The sequence below is a fragment of the Myotis nattereri genome (assembly GCF_964212035.1).
Source record: "Myotis nattereri genome assembly, chromosome: 5".
Taxonomy (NCBI): domain Eukaryota; kingdom Metazoa; phylum Chordata; class Mammalia; order Chiroptera; family Vespertilionidae; genus Myotis; species Myotis nattereri.
The window spans coordinates 88,543,034-88,558,232 of record NC_138080.1 but is presented as its reverse complement, the minus strand read 5'-3'; the positions used below and the strand labels follow the sequence as shown (position 1 = coordinate 88,558,232).

General features: G+C 45.4%; 1 protein-coding gene across 6 annotated transcripts in view; it reads left to right on the top strand.

The window, feature by feature from the left end:
• The first annotated feature begins 1,853 nt into the window (after positions 1-1,853).
• Positions 1,854-15,199, top strand: part of HTR4 (5-hydroxytryptamine receptor 4) — a 141,873-nt gene continuing 128,527 nt past the window's right edge. For 4 of the 6 annotated variants that reach the window (XM_081091844.1, XM_081091847.1, XM_081091848.1 and 1 more), the window contains exon 1: positions 1,854-2,155. The gene's annotated coding sequence lies outside the window, so the exon portion shown is untranslated. Of the gene's footprint in view, positions 2,156-12,617; positions 13,206-15,199 lie in introns of those variants that run through there. The other 2 variants (XM_081091845.1, XM_081091846.1) reach the window with 1 other exon arrangement.

The following is a 15,199-nucleotide window of genomic DNA, read 5'->3' as shown; positions in this document are numbered from 1 at the left end:
TTCTAGATCAGAAGTCTGATGTGAGTCTCATTGCACTTAAATCAAAGTGTCTGCAGGGCTGCCTTCTTTTTTGAAGACTTTAGCTGAGACTCTGCTTCCTTGCCTTCCCCAGCTTCTAGACTAGAGACTGTTTGCCTTGTTTGGCTCAGGACCCCTTCTTCCATCCTCAAGGCCAGCAACAGCTGTTCAAGTCCATCTCACATCAGATCACTGTGGTGCCTCTCTCTTAGACTTTTAAGGACACTTTTAAGGGCCCACCTGTATAATCCAGGATGATCTCTCATTTTAAGGTCCTTTATTTGATCACACTTGCAAAATCCCTTCTGCCCTGTGAGAGAACATATTCCCAGGTTCTTGGCATTAGGAGGTGGTTATCTTTGGGGAGGTGTTTCTTGTCTTCATGGCAGGGTTTTGGATCAAGAGTGACATCGCTGGGACCTCCCTGAGGAAGAGCATGCTGACATCAGAAAGGAGGAAGGACTGGAAGGCAGAGACCAGTTAGCAGATCTTTTTGCTGATTCCAGAACAGATACGATTCCGTCCTGTGGGAAGAGGGAGGCAAGGACAGATGCCAGAGGTAGAGCTGGGACAGACTCCCCGGGGACTGGCAAGCGGTCCAGTGGAGAGCGAGGAGAAGGGGAACAGAGGCAGAGGCATCAAAGATGATTGTGAGGATAATGGTGTCGTGTTGTCAGATGCGTTGGGTGTAGGAAAATAGCATAGCGATCAATTCAAGTTTGGATCTTAATATCTTTGTAGATAAATAATTTAATGTTTCCACTTTTAAATTTTGAATGGGGTATCTAAGAGGAATAAAGATCCAGGACATATTCAGGCCAGGGAGAGAAGTCACGGGTGACTACCTACCTGAATGGCAGGGAGTGAGTGGTGTTGAGACGGAGACAAAGCACGAAGGTGGTGAAGAAGCAGTGACAGGACGGGGACAGACTGAAATGGGAAGAGAGAGAAAGCAGCGAGTAAAATGGGGGCGAAATATAGACCATGAGGAGGACAGACATGGCAGAAGAAGTGGGGGGCAAGAGGCAGGAATATCAACAGAGAGAGAAGCTGAGAAGGGGACCTGCTCAGAGTTTTTGGCATGCTCAGTGCCAATTTCCAGTTCACTGGGGTTGTACTCACAATTGTAAGTTAGTTGTCTTTTAAGATTGTCTTGGGAGACTTATTTGCATGCAGAGCTTAGTTACTGTCACGGCTTCTCTGTTTTGTCAAGCTCCCACGCAGACTCGGTGGTCCTGAGGGGGAGAATTCTCCGGCTAGCAGGCCTTTTGGCCCGCTCCACTGTCTCACCCAAGGAAGGTTCTTTCCCCGTCCCTTCCCAACATGCTTTAACTCTTGACCTGTGTTGACCCTGCAAGTTGAGGCCTTCCTCAGATGTGTCGAGGAAAAATGCTTTGCGTCCTGTCCCAGTTCCTCGCAGACGTTACAAGCACTAGGTGACACCGGGCAGGAGCCTTGGTCAGTCTCAACACAACTGCCAGCTCAGGGTCCCCATTTTACAGACAGGAGCGCTGAGGCTCGGCTCGGGTCTGATAACGAGCTCCAGGTCACAAGTGGACAGAGCTGGGAGAAACGCTACCGCCAGATCCAGAAAGCAAATAGTGGATTAAGAAACATTGGCCGGGTCACTTCCGGAGACTTCCGGATAACAAAGCATTGCCTGGGGAAAACTTGGGAGCCTTGCATCTAAGGGACAACGGAGCTCACTCTGAACCCTGCTCCCAAACGGACCCTGGCAGGGCAGGCAGGCAGGCAGAGGGAAGTAAGCTCTTGCGGGGTAGGGTTTCTCCTGGCACGGGCACCCCACGCGCTTTCGCCTTTCCTATTTATCTTACAGGAGAGGACATGGGCACTCAGAGATGTTCACCAACTTGCCCAAGGTCACCCAGGAGCCGGCAGTGAGCCCAGGACAGCGATCGTTCCAGGAAGGCGCGCGCCGGCCAGCCCCGGGGGGTGAGGTCCTTCCCGCCCGCGTCCGCGCCCACTCCCTGTGCGCCGGGCCGCGCCCCCGCCGCTCCCCGCGCCCGGTGGGGGCGACTGCGGGGACCGCCCAGGGGACCGACCGGGTTGGGGGCTGTTGAGTCCAAGGGGCCAGGCTCGACCGGCCCGGGAAGAAGACGATGCACGGCGCGCCCAGGTGAGCGCGAGTGGGGTCCTGCCGCCCGCAGCCCGGGGCCGCGCCTGCAGCCCGGCGGCCTCCCCGCGCGGGGGCTGGAGCCGGCACCCGAGGGGGCGGCGGGAGGCGCAGGCAGCGGCGGGGAGCGCGGCGGCAGCGGCGGCGGCGGCAGAAGCTCGGCTCGGCGGCTGGGGGTGGCCGCTCCAGTCCGCCCCGGCGCCTGGCTCTGTGGCCGCAGGCAGCGGGTAGGTGCGGCTGGTGCGCGGGGGTTAGGAGCCGGGAGCCCGCGTGTGCCGGTGGGGACGCGGCGGGGGCGGGGTGGCGGGGTGGCGGGACCCGGGGAGGGGCTGGGGGGCCCCCCGGACTCCAGCGCCCGGGCTTTGCCGCAGGGATGGGCTGCGCCGCGGCTCAGGTTGCAGGTGGGCTGGCTGCCCGCTGGAGGGTCGGGGCCAGCGCCCAGCACTTGTGTACGTAAGTACTAGTGAAACGGCGGTGTGCTCAGCGGCTCTGGGAGGCTGTGTGTAAGGGTGTTGTGTGTGTGAATGAAAGAGAGAGAGAGAGAGAGACGGGGAGGGAGAGAGAGAGAGCATAGGCTGTGCATCTATATCGTGTGTGTAACCAGGTACATGTGGACCATGGATGGTCCTGGAGGTGCAATGAGAGAGCGCACGCTAACTGTGTGAGTGTGTCTGTGCCAGGAGACGCACGTCCCGAGTGCCCACCTGGCTGTGTGAGTGAGTGGCCGTGAGTGTGTGGGCACGCTGGCTGTGCTGCATGGAGCGTTCCGTCACTGCGGTTGTCTTTCACAGAATCCAAGCCCAGTTTCAGATGCGTTTCCCCTCGGCGTGCTGCTGCTATTGGCTGCCTTGGGAAGTGGTGGCCCCTGGCAGAAGTGGGGCAGTCACGGGCACCGGCTGGTCTTCCTATAGACTTCAATGTTAAGGGGGGAAAAAATGTTGGCTTGGTTTTTCCTTTAGTCCATTAAAATGAATAAAAATGTCTTAGGATGACAGATTTGGCATGAACCAAAGGTGGCCTTTGATGGAAAGACACTGAGGCAAGTTTGCCCTCCTCGTCTTGACATTGCTGGGGTGACTCCCCAGGTCAGAAAGCTGTGGGTGACTCTGGGAGGGGGGGGTGTTTGCCTGGCCCCCTGTGTGGAACTTTGGCAGCAGTGATGGGGGACGAGTAGCTGTGTGCCGCTGTGAACACAGGTGTTAAAGGAAAAGGACGCTGGTGATGGATGCGGTGCCCCGGACTCAAGGAAAAACTCGGGACAGGCCGCAAGTCTCGTGGATTCCCTGAGTTCTAGAAAGTGAGGAGTGTGGGGGGAATTAGTGAAAAGCAAAGAGGTTGGCAGCATCCTCAAGTCATCTGTTAATCTTATCTTTATTTTTCCCATGCACCCCGATCCTAAATTAATTCTCGCTTGTGTTTGCATCATTTCCCCCCATGGGAAGCAGCTTTATTATAAACATTATTATACAGCTGAGCAGGTTATCATTTCCCTGCAGCACATCAGAGCCGGCAGGAGCTGAGGACACTGGTGCTTTTGCTACCTCTGAGTTATCTGGAGTGGACTCCTGAAGCCGGTCCTTCCAGGGACCGCAACTGCCTCATAGACAACAAATTCAGTGTGTTTCTCCCACTCGAGTTCTGCTGGAACTCCCTGACACTGTTCATCCCCTCAGCTTCTTTCCCCCAAAACAGCACTTGAAACCCAACCTACGCGACCTGCTACCCCAAATCACCTCCTGATTTTCCCATGTGCTATTGAACCACCAGCATCCTCTGGTCACCTCACTGGGAACTGGCCACCTTTTTAGTTCCCCTCTTCCTTCATCAGTCATGGTCACTGTCTAATAGGCAGGTTTTATTCTTTTTCCCTCAGTACTCTTGTATCTTTTCTTCTTCTTTTTTTTTTTTTTAACTTGTGCTGCCATCACCTCATCAGGTGAAACCCATATTCTGGGATTTCTGGAAATAGGGAATAGATTGTGATCATCGGGAATATATATATATAGACTGTGATCATCAGGAAAAAATGCAAAGCAACTGCACAAAGAAGCGATCCCTGATATTATCACTGTCTGACTAATAAGTTAAATAAATATTCGGGAAGAATCTGGGCCTTCTGATGGTTGTAACATTATGTCCTAGGTCAAGTCTCTTGGCTTTTCGAAATCTCAGTTTCTTCCTTTGTGAAATATGATGAAAGATTTCCACTAAAACCTAGTTGCTAGATCATTTCTAAGGTTTCTTCCCGCTTCAGAATTCTCTAATTGTCATTAATGTTCTTTGTTTTAGCAAGCAACATTTCCAATAAAGCCATCGGGTTACCTTCTAATATTTTACCAACTTTTTAAAAAATTCAGTTTGTCTCTATGGAAAGGAGTAGGCAAAGGGGAAAAGTGTGAAGATGCTCCATTGACTTCAGTTTGTGGTTGAGGCTCAACTACATTTATCAAGCCTTAGAGTTGAAGGAATTTTAGACGTCACCCATTCTCACCTCCTCCCGTCCAGTGCAGAATCTTCCATGTCATTGCCTTTTTGAAAATTGAAAAAAATGTGTCAAGTCTTATTAAGATAATGTCACCCAACGTTATGATTCAGGGCTTCTCAAACCTCTGTAGTCTTGACATTTTGGGCTACATAATTCTTTTGCTGTGGGGGACTGTCCTGTGCATCGTAGGATGTTTAGCAGCGTCTCTGGCACCCATTAGATGCCAGTAGTAAGCGCCAGCTGTGACAACTAAAAATGTCTACAGACATTACCAAATGTTCCTGTGGGGGGCAGTCAACCTGCCTCAACTCCTGTTGAAACCAGTTGTAATTCAAACACAAGTCTTGTGGCCTGGTACAGAAATACCGTAACGTATTTCAATAAATGGATGAATTGCTGTGTTGCTAACAGCTTTTTCACCACCTTCCAATGTGGCCATCCTCACACATTTACCTTTATGCTTCCTGCTTTCTCACTGCCTTGTTGCTATGCCTGGAAACGCTCAAGATGTTGCTGAAGGCTGACAAGCATTTCAGAGACACTACAATAATAATCATAATTGCTCACATTAACTCAGCCCTTGATATGTGCCAGGCATGGTTCTAAATGCTTTCCGTGGATGATCTTACTTAATCTTCATTAAGAATCCCATGAGAGGTGCTTTGATTCTCCCCATTTTAGAGATGGGGAGGATCTTACAGAGGTAAACTCACATACTCATGTTATGTTCTCTCAACTGGGATGTGATGGAGCTGAGGTTGGTTGGTAGGTCGTCTGACTCCAGAATCCATATTCAGAACCCCCACAGGAAACTGCCTTCCACAAATGGGATCTTGATATTAACAGGTGGGAATGATCTAAAACAGTGGTTCTCAACCTTCCTAATGCCTCAACCCTTTAATACAGTTCCTCATGTTGTGGTGACCCCCAACCATAAAATTAGTTTCGTTGCTACTTCATAACTGTAATTTTGCTACTATTATGAATCGTAATGTAAATATCTGATATGCAGGATGGATTTAGGCGACCCCTGTGAAAGGGTTGTTCGACCCCCAAAGGGGTAGCGACCCATAGGTTGAGAACCGCTGACTAAAACATCATCTCATTCAATTATAGAATCATGTCTGCAACTAGAAAGGCTAGCAACTGGAGGTTGGCAGTTGTGTTCAGTTGAAATAATGTGCTTTCTCCCTTTTGTTGTTCTTCTCTGTTATTCAGATTATTCAGAAATAGCTCCAAGGTGATAACCCTGGGGTCAGGGTTGGGTAAATTAGGGGAGAGGGGCTCAGGGGAAGGGAAGGATGGCGAAAAGGAGGAAACAATGAATGAGACGGTCCTTTTCCTATTAAGTCCTCACCATCATCTAAACGTTAGATGTCTCTTCTATCACTAAACTGAAAGTTGTCATATTTTTATCAACTCCTTCCTTCTGCGTTCTTCTTGGCCTGCCCTTTCATTCTTTCATTATGCATGCTGTTTTTATACTGTAGAGGCAGTAGGAAGTGGTGTATCTTTGGCAAAGGGGAAAAGAGGGATGTAAATGGCCATCAAATAGGCTTATTGATGGGTAAGAATGACTCCTTACCAATGACTATTAAGCTTGAAAATCAAAGGCAAGCCCTAAGTTTGACTGTTGCCTCTAAGACACTATATCAACAAATCCACAGGTCTGGTGGCTGCCAGTGAGTAGAGCCTTGGTTTTGCAAGCTTCTGAGTTTGGTTATGACAGTGGTTCTCAAACGTTGGTGAGCATCAGAATAATCTACAGGATCTGTTAAAACACTCACTGCTGGTCCCCACTGCCGGAGCTTCTGATTCAGTGCTTCTGGGCTAGGGTCTGAGAACTGGACTTCTGACAGGTTCCCAGGTGAAGCTAAGGCTGCTGGTCCAGGACCAAAGTTTGAGAACCACATGGTTAAGACCTAAATAAGTAAAGCGCACAACCTGAGCTTATTTTTAAATAAAAGAGATCTTATGTTTAAGATAACTGAGCATTTGGATTTACGAGAAGCAATGGATAGAGCAAGATTAAAAGAACAATAAATGCTAAGGACTAGTTGACATCTCTTAGTAAGCATCTAAGCTTTGCCTCTCATTTTGAATTTCAGAAAAACCTTTGCTTTTTCTACTTTGGATTAATTTGATCTTAGATCTTTCCATTTTCTCTACCTCAACCCCCCCCCCCCCCCCCACTGCTACCTCAATCTGAAAGATAAAATCCCTCATTAATCACAGTATAATCCAAATAAAAAGTCCTTTAATATCTTATCTACTGCCAGATAAGTTCTGACTAGCCCCCTGTATGTTATCTGTCCATCCAGTTTTTGTTTCCTATGTAGTTGCTCCGTATTTCTTCCTCTTTCAAATCAATATTAGCAACATAAAGAAACCACAGAGACTCAAATCAGACATCTATGTGTAACTAATTAAATTTTAAAAATTTTAATCTAAAAAGGTTTCCTTTAAAACCAAATTTCAAACTCAACCAATCCTCCTCCTTGTATAAAAAAAGTTTTAAATAGATTATATTTTTAACAGAAGGGAAATTTTGGTTCACAGTAAAATTTACCAGAGAGTAGAGTTCCCATACACCTCCTGCGCCAACATGTGCAAAGTCTGCCTTACTACCAACAAAGGAAGGATTTTTGTTATTTTTTTGTTAATCCTCACCAGAGGATATTTTTTCATTGATTTTCAGGAAGAGTGGAAGCGAGAGGGAAAGACAGAGAGAAACATCGATGTGAGAGAAACACATCGATTGGTTGCTTCCTGCATGAGCCCTGACCAAGGCCTTCGTGGGGGAGGAGCCTGCAACCAAGGTGCATGTCCTTGACCTGAATCAAACCCGGGACCCTTTGGTCCGCAGGCCAATGCTCTATCCACTGAGCAAAACCGGCTAGGGTTGGAGTGGTACATTTCTTAATGAACCTACATTGACATGTTAATATCACTCAAAGTCCACAACTTGTCATGGCCTGCCTGGCTCAGTGGTTGGAGCATAGGCCTGCGCCCCAGAGGCTTGCAGGTTTGATTCTCGGGTCAAGGACACATACCTTGGTTGCAGGTCTGATCCCTTCCCCCCCATTCAGTGTGTGGGCAGGAGGCAACCAATCATTGTGTCTCCGTCACATTGATATTTCTCTTTTTCTTCTCTCTTCCCCCCCCCCCCCCCCACTTCCTCCCTATCTTCCACTCTGTCTAAAAAATCATTGGGAAAAATATTCTTACTTTTCAGGTGAGGATTTTTTAAAAAGTCCACAATCTACATTAGGATTCACTCTTGGTGTTTGACAAACATTTAATGACATGTACCATCACTACAATATCATACAGAATAGTTTCTGCCCTAAAGATCCTCTATTCTCCACCTACTTATCAGCCCTCTTTTCTAACCCCTGGAACTCACTGATCTTTTTACTGTCTCCATGGTTTTGCCTTTTCCAGATGTCATATAGTGGGTATTCTACAGTTAATAGCCTTTTCAGAGGGCCCTTTTATGCAGTTGGTAATATGCATTTAAGTTTTTTCCATGCCTCTTCATGGCTTAATGGCCCATTCATTTTAGTGTGGAATAATAGTCTATTGTCTGATTGTACTATATAGTTTATCCATTAGCCCACTGAAGGACATCTTGGCTGCTTCCAAGTTTTGCCAACCCATCCTCTTAATGTCCATTCTCCAGATCACCACAAATATATCATCAAAACTGCCTGACCACTGTCCTGGACCAATCCTAGGGCTAAGAATGAAGAACTTACTATTCTCAAGATCATACTTTTTACTCTAAGAACGCTCAACTTTTCTTTCTTCTTGAGAACACTTCTGGGCTAGTTGTGTTTCTGGTTTGCAAACCTTAAGACCCTTGAATAAATCTATCATGAATTTCGAGCCAAAGCCTCTAGATTGCTTTTGAGTTCATTCAACAGCTGCTATAGACATCCATGTAGAGTGTTTTGTGTGGACTTTATTTTCAATTTATCTGAGTAAATGCCAAGGAACGCAATTGCTGTATCCTGTGGCATGAATATGTTTAGGTTTTCAAGAAACTGCCAAACTGTCTTCCAAAGTGGCAGCAAAATTTAGCATTCTTACCAGCAGTGAACGAGTTTCTGTTGCTCCACATCCTCCACAGCATTTGATGTTATCAGTGTTCTGGGTTTTTGCCATTCTAGTAGGCATGTAGTAGTATCTCATTATTATTTTAATTTCCATAGTGACATATCATATTATTGCTGGATTTTTATATCTTCACTCAGTCTGAAAATCCTCTAAATTTTTTTTAATTGTGGTAAAATACACATAACACATCTTAACCATTTATAAATGTACAGTTTAGTTGTGTTACATACATTCACATTGTGGTACAACCAATCTCCAGAACTTTTATATCTGTGAAATAACAACTTCTAATTTCCCATTCTCCACGGCTCCTGGAAACCACCATTTTACTTTCTGTTTCTATAAATTTGACTATTCTAGATACCTCATATAAATGAAATTTAGAGTATTTTTTAAAATATTTATTGTTGAGGTTATTACAGATGTCCCTCTTCTCCCCCCCACCCCCCGCATTACCCCCTCCACCCAGTTCCTGCCCTGCCCCAGGCCTTCGCCACCCTATTGTCTGTGTCCATAGGTAATGCATGTAAGACCTTTGAATCTCTTCCCACCTCATACCCCGCTTCTCTCTGAGAATCGTCAGTCTGTTCCATTTCCATGCCTCTGATTCTATTTTATTCACCAGTTTATTCTGTTTATTAGATTTCTTATTTGTTTATTTTGATTTTTTACATTCAATTGTTGATAGGTATGTATTTGTTGCCATTTTGTTGTTCATTTTTTATCTTTTTCTTCCTCTTCTAAAAGAATACCCTTCGATGTTTTATATAATACTGGTTTGGTGATGATGAACTCCTTTAGCTTTTTCTTGTCTGTGAAGCTCTTTATCTGACCTTCAATTCTAAATGATCGTTTTGCTGGGTAGAATCTTGGCTGTAGGTCCTTGCTATTCATCACTTTGAATAGTTCTTTCCACTCCCTTCTGTCCTGCATAGTTTCTGTTGAGAACTCAGCTGACAGTCATATGGGCATTCACTTGTAGTTAACTAACTGCTTTTCTCTTGCTGCTTTTAAGATTCTCTCTTTGTCTATAGCCCTTGGCATTCTAATTATGATGTGTCTTGTTGTGGTCCTCTTTGGGTTCCTCTTCTTTGGGACTTTCTGTGCTTCTTGGACTTGTAAGTCTATTTCTTTCACCAGTGGGGGAAGTTTTCTATCATTATTTCTTTAAATAGGTTTTTAATATCTTGCTCTTTTTCTTCTTCTGGCACCTCCATGATGTGAAGGTTGATATGCTGGAAGTTGTCCCAGAGGAGGCAGGGTCTTAGGAAATCACCAGGGCAGAGCAAACAGAAATGGTTGCCAGTCAGCCCTGTGATCCACGAGGGAGGTCCCAGCATAGGAATGAGGATCCCTGCGAGCACCTCCGTCTGGAAGAAAGCCACCCTCGAGTTCTTCCCCCAGTGCCAGACAATCCAGTTCCTCCTCGTATGTGTCTGTGTCCCCCAGAGCCTCGCCCTGGTGCTGGAGCTCAGAGGAAGCAGGACCCTGTAAGTTCAGTTCGTGGTTCTGGCCTTTTAAGAGGAACAGCTGGGTCTCCGGCAGCCTCTGTGTCACTGAGCCCCAATCTGCACTGGTTTTTACAGCCTGTAGTTCTTACTGCCCATAGGGACTTCTTTTCCCAGCTCTAGGACCCTGGGCTGGGGGGGTCTGGTGTGGGGCTGAGACCCCTTGCTCTTGACAGGCAGCCTCCGCAGAGATGATCTCCCTCCCAATTAAAACAGTGGCCCACGTGGGTGCCGGACCAGCCCGTTCTGCACCTCCACACCTCCTGCCAGGCTCAGTGTGCTTTCTTCCTTACTTCTCTGGTTGTAGGACTTCCATTCAGCCAATTTTCCAGCAGTTCTGGATGATGGTTGTTCTGTATTTGAGTTTTAATTTTGATGTGGCTGCGGGAGGCGGTAGTACAAGCATTTACGAACGCCACCATCTTCAAAATTATCTATCTGACATAGGTAATTTTACAAAACTAATATCTCTCTTCCATTTCAACATTTAAAAATAATTTATGGAAATGACAGGCTGGGAAATTACCATTTGAGATAACGTTTTATAAGTTCCCAGGACTTTCACATATGTTATCTTATCTGAACTTCACGAGGAGTAGCAGATCTGTAAGACAGGTGGACTGGATATCTTAACCACATTGAGCAGCTGGAGACCTGTGGTTTATGGAAGCAAAATGAGGAACCTAGAGTCACATGGTGCTAAGAGCAAATTGGGCCTTGGTGAAAAAAAAAAAGTATCTTCCTTCAGTTCCAGAAGATATTCTGTAGGTTTTGAGGAGCCACAAGAATATCTAGTTAATACAATTGCACCAGAAATGTTGAAATAGGAGACTGTTGAGATCTGGATCCTTTAGAGCAGTGGTTCTCAACCTTGGCTGCACATTAGAATCACCTGGGAATCTTTTTAAAAATCCTGATTTCTGGGCCTCATCTTCCGGAAATTCTGTTCCTTTGTTACTAATGTTGTGGCCTCACCCCATAACAAAGAAACAGAATTTCCAGAGGATGAGGCCCAGAAATCAGGATTTTAAAAAGATTCCCAGGTGATTCTAATTGCAGCCAAGGTTGAGAACCACTGCTTTACAGCAAGCAGGTCAGACTCAAAGGCTAACACGGACCAAATAAACAAGGTTTAAGTTTATGTGGGCTGCAAAAAAACAAAAACTTCAATTTTCATAGAAATGTAGGTTTATTTCTATAGAGACATGCTGGATACAAAGGGCTGAAATAAATGAGTAATCATTAACATAAAATAATAGAACATTTTAATAAAAATTATATTTTCTTGAACAACAACTTACCAGACACTGAATAACTACACAAATTAATAAGCATAATGCAAATAAACCTATTTTTCTCATTCTCCGAATGCAAAATATTTCCTGTTGCGCACACCAAACAAGTCAGTACAAGATCAATGACGTGGCAGTTGACTGCTAACATTTTTGCTGCTAGTATTAGTGGAAAGAAATGGTATACTGGTGCGTAAGATGTGTAAGGGAAACGAATACAACATGATTATAGTAACCAGTCATTAGCGAACGTTGTAGTTCGTTATTATTAATTAGGTACTAGTATAACAGGATATTGTAAGAATTAAGTTACACAATTTTTATTAAAATGTTTCTTACATACCATTATATTGGCTGGGCCGCAACAATATTCATTGTGGGCCACGTGCGGCCCGTGGGCCCCGAGTTTGACATGCTTGCTTTACAGGATAACTTAGTGCTTAAAAGTCTGGACTCTGAAGCCACTTCCTGGCATAACCTTGGGCAGTGTCTCCTTCCTATGCCTCAGTTTCGTCATCTGTGAAGTGGGGACAGTTGCAGCATTCCTTCATAGCACGATGTGAAGGTGACATGAGGTAACATATGTGCAAAGTTTGGTACTTAGCATGTGTCCAACAGATACCAGTTACAGAAATGTGTCACTGTTCTCTCCTGCTTCCTCCCCAGGAATCGTCTCTTGTGTTAAACAGGCCACTTTGAAATCTGTGGGTATAGTTTTCTCCTGTTCCTGAGAGGTTTGTTTGGGAACCGTCAAGAGACTGAGATTGTGGGCAGCAGCCTTTTGGGGTCAACATCTTATTAATCCAGCGAAGATGAAGATTCTGCTCAAGAATTCCCATTTAAGCTGTAAATAGCCTTTTGGCCTGCGAGAGAGCACAGGGATGCTTAATTGGATATGATAATCAGCACATGATAATCTGAAGCAGAGTTCTGTATAAACTGTTTTCTACTCCAGGAGGCTCAGAGGAAATAGAAAAGAGTGAGGCCAGAAGAGGTAAAATGCTGGCACAGATTTTTCCCTTGGTATGCATAGCAAATTCTGTACTCCGGGTCTCCCAGCCAATGAAGCACTTAAACAGATATGGGAAACTATTAAAGAGGATTCCAGAAGGATGTGTCCACCTGGGTGGATTGCACTCCATGCTTGTGGGTGTTCCCCAAACTGCTCTCCATGAATCGTTTGCACCAGAATCCCCAGGACATTTATTTGTTAAAATGCAGATTCCTAAACCTGCTGATTCAGAAAATCTGCAGTTTTGCAGGTGACTTTTAGGTATTCTCGAGTTTGAGTACCACTGCTGTTTGTAACAGAATTCTGTAGGGTTCAAAACTTTGAAGACAATTTAGATGGAATGCAAATTTTGGTTTGACCTGTCCCCAGTTCCAGGCCTCTGAAATCAGTGGTGACAAAACCATTTGTGCATTCTCAGGCTCAGCTCTCAGAGGCCTCTTCTGTAGAGAAGAGGAATAACTTCTGTAACCCAGCCCAGAGCAGGGGAGATCAGCCCCAAGTGCATAGCTGCCTTCGTGGAGAAGCAGAGTAGGAAACATCAGCCTCCAGTGCCAGGGGCACTGCCGAGCGGGAGACCTCTTTGTTACAACAGCTGGCCAGCATTATATTGTGAACTCACTGGGCACCTGCTTTGTAGGTATTCACTCTCATTGACTTTCTTTTGCACTAATCTTGTGAAGTTAGAATTATGCTTATCCCGTTATATAGATGAGGCCACTGAGGCCAAGAAAAGCAAATAATTGTCCAAGGGCATACTGATAATTGATAGACCGAGGACTGATCCCAAGGCTGTGCTTTGAATCAGGGGATGGCACATTTTCTGACCAGATACCTGATTTTCCATGACCAGCAAGCTAAGTTTTTACGTATTTTATTTGTTAAAAAAAATCAGAAGAAGAATATTTCATAACAAGTGAAAGCTATATGAGATTCAAATTCGGTGTCCATAAATGTATTTTGCTGGAAAACAGCCATGCTCATTCATTTGCGTATAGCCTGTGGCTGTTTGCACACTGCAGCAGCGCTTTGGAATAGTTCTGATACTGACCTCATGCTCTGAAAAGCTTAAAATATTTGCTAAATGGCCCTTTGCAGAAAAAAAGTGTGTCAACGTCTGCTTTAACCACAATGCCAGTGCTTCCCAAACTTCAATCATTTCAGTACTTCCTTTGTGATTCATGCCACCGTCTCTTGCCATCAAGAGCATTATCTGCATAGCACTTTTCTTTAAATCAGAGAGTTTCCCTTAAATAAATTTTATTTTACAAAGAAACAAAAAGGGAAGTGAAAGCCAGTACCTACTACAAGCAATAGAAGATAACTGTACAAACAAATGCAACACACACAGAAAACTGTGTCTCAGATTTTAGCTAAGTAGCTGGAGCCGATACTGTCACTGTTCCTCCCATTTTCCTGGAGGTCTCCTCACCATTTGTGTGTAGCATCCTCACTTCCAATGCTGACCTCCCACCATTTTTGGAGGGCTACCCTCTCTGCTGGAATCAGCTTTGCTCACAAGTATCCTTAGCTGGAGGTGCCTGGGAATCTGTGTCCTGCTGTGGACAGCCCTTAACCAATAAATGATGGGTGTGGGAGTATCAATACTACCTCAGTTCCCTCCTTACTTGTCTAGGATAATTCTGAGGCATATGTTTTACATGGTTTCTCAGAGCTCCCACTCGGGATTAAGCTTCAGTGGCTTGATCATATATCCCTCATTGGATGCCTTTCCTTCCCTTCCCTGTATCCTTACTCCTCTGCCAGTGTATCTGCACCTGCCAGATAAACTATGCCCATTTATTCAACCCTCACCCCAAGATCTGCTTCTTGGGGAGGACCCAGTTAGACAATAGTGTTTCTCACAGAAGACTATGAACATGAGACCGGTTTTTTGTTGTGTTTTTTTTTTAATACTTTTTATTTTATGAATTTCAGAGAGGAAGAGAGAGGGAGAAAGATAGAAACATCAATGATGAGGGAGAGTCATTGATCAGCTGCCTCCTGCACGCCCACTACTGGGGATTGAGCCCACAACCCAGGCATGTGCCTTTGACCAGAATCAAACCTGGGACCCTTCAGTCCACAGGCCAACACTCTATCCACTGAGCCAAACCAGCTAGGGAGAGACCCATCTTTTTATCAAAGGGAGATTAGTGGATATCAGGAAGGATTCTAAGATAAGCTCATAGTTATGTGAGTCCTTTTCTTCATTGTAAATAACTGATTAAAATAGAAAGTGAAAAGAGAATACATTTTTCACCATAAGATCCAATCGTACTTAATGTTTCATCCACCTATTGCCTAATGACAACTGCTTTCTTCAGTGACAGGAGAGCCTGGGAAATTGACATTTTACCTTCAAGAGTGGTCCCCAGGCCAGCAGCATCAGCAATACCAGGGAACATGTTCGAGATGCAGATCCAGCCCTCTGAACCTACCAACTCAGAAACTGGGGGGTGGGGGGGTGGGGGGCAACCATTGTGTTTAACAAGCTAAGGGGGGGTTCTTATGCTCGCTCACACTTGAGGACCTCTGCTCTACAATGAAGAGCCGCTTACTTGATTCTGCTCTCATTGCACTCCTGCGTTTCATCAGAAATTGGAATCCTCCCAGTCTTGCTTCCTCCCCTCA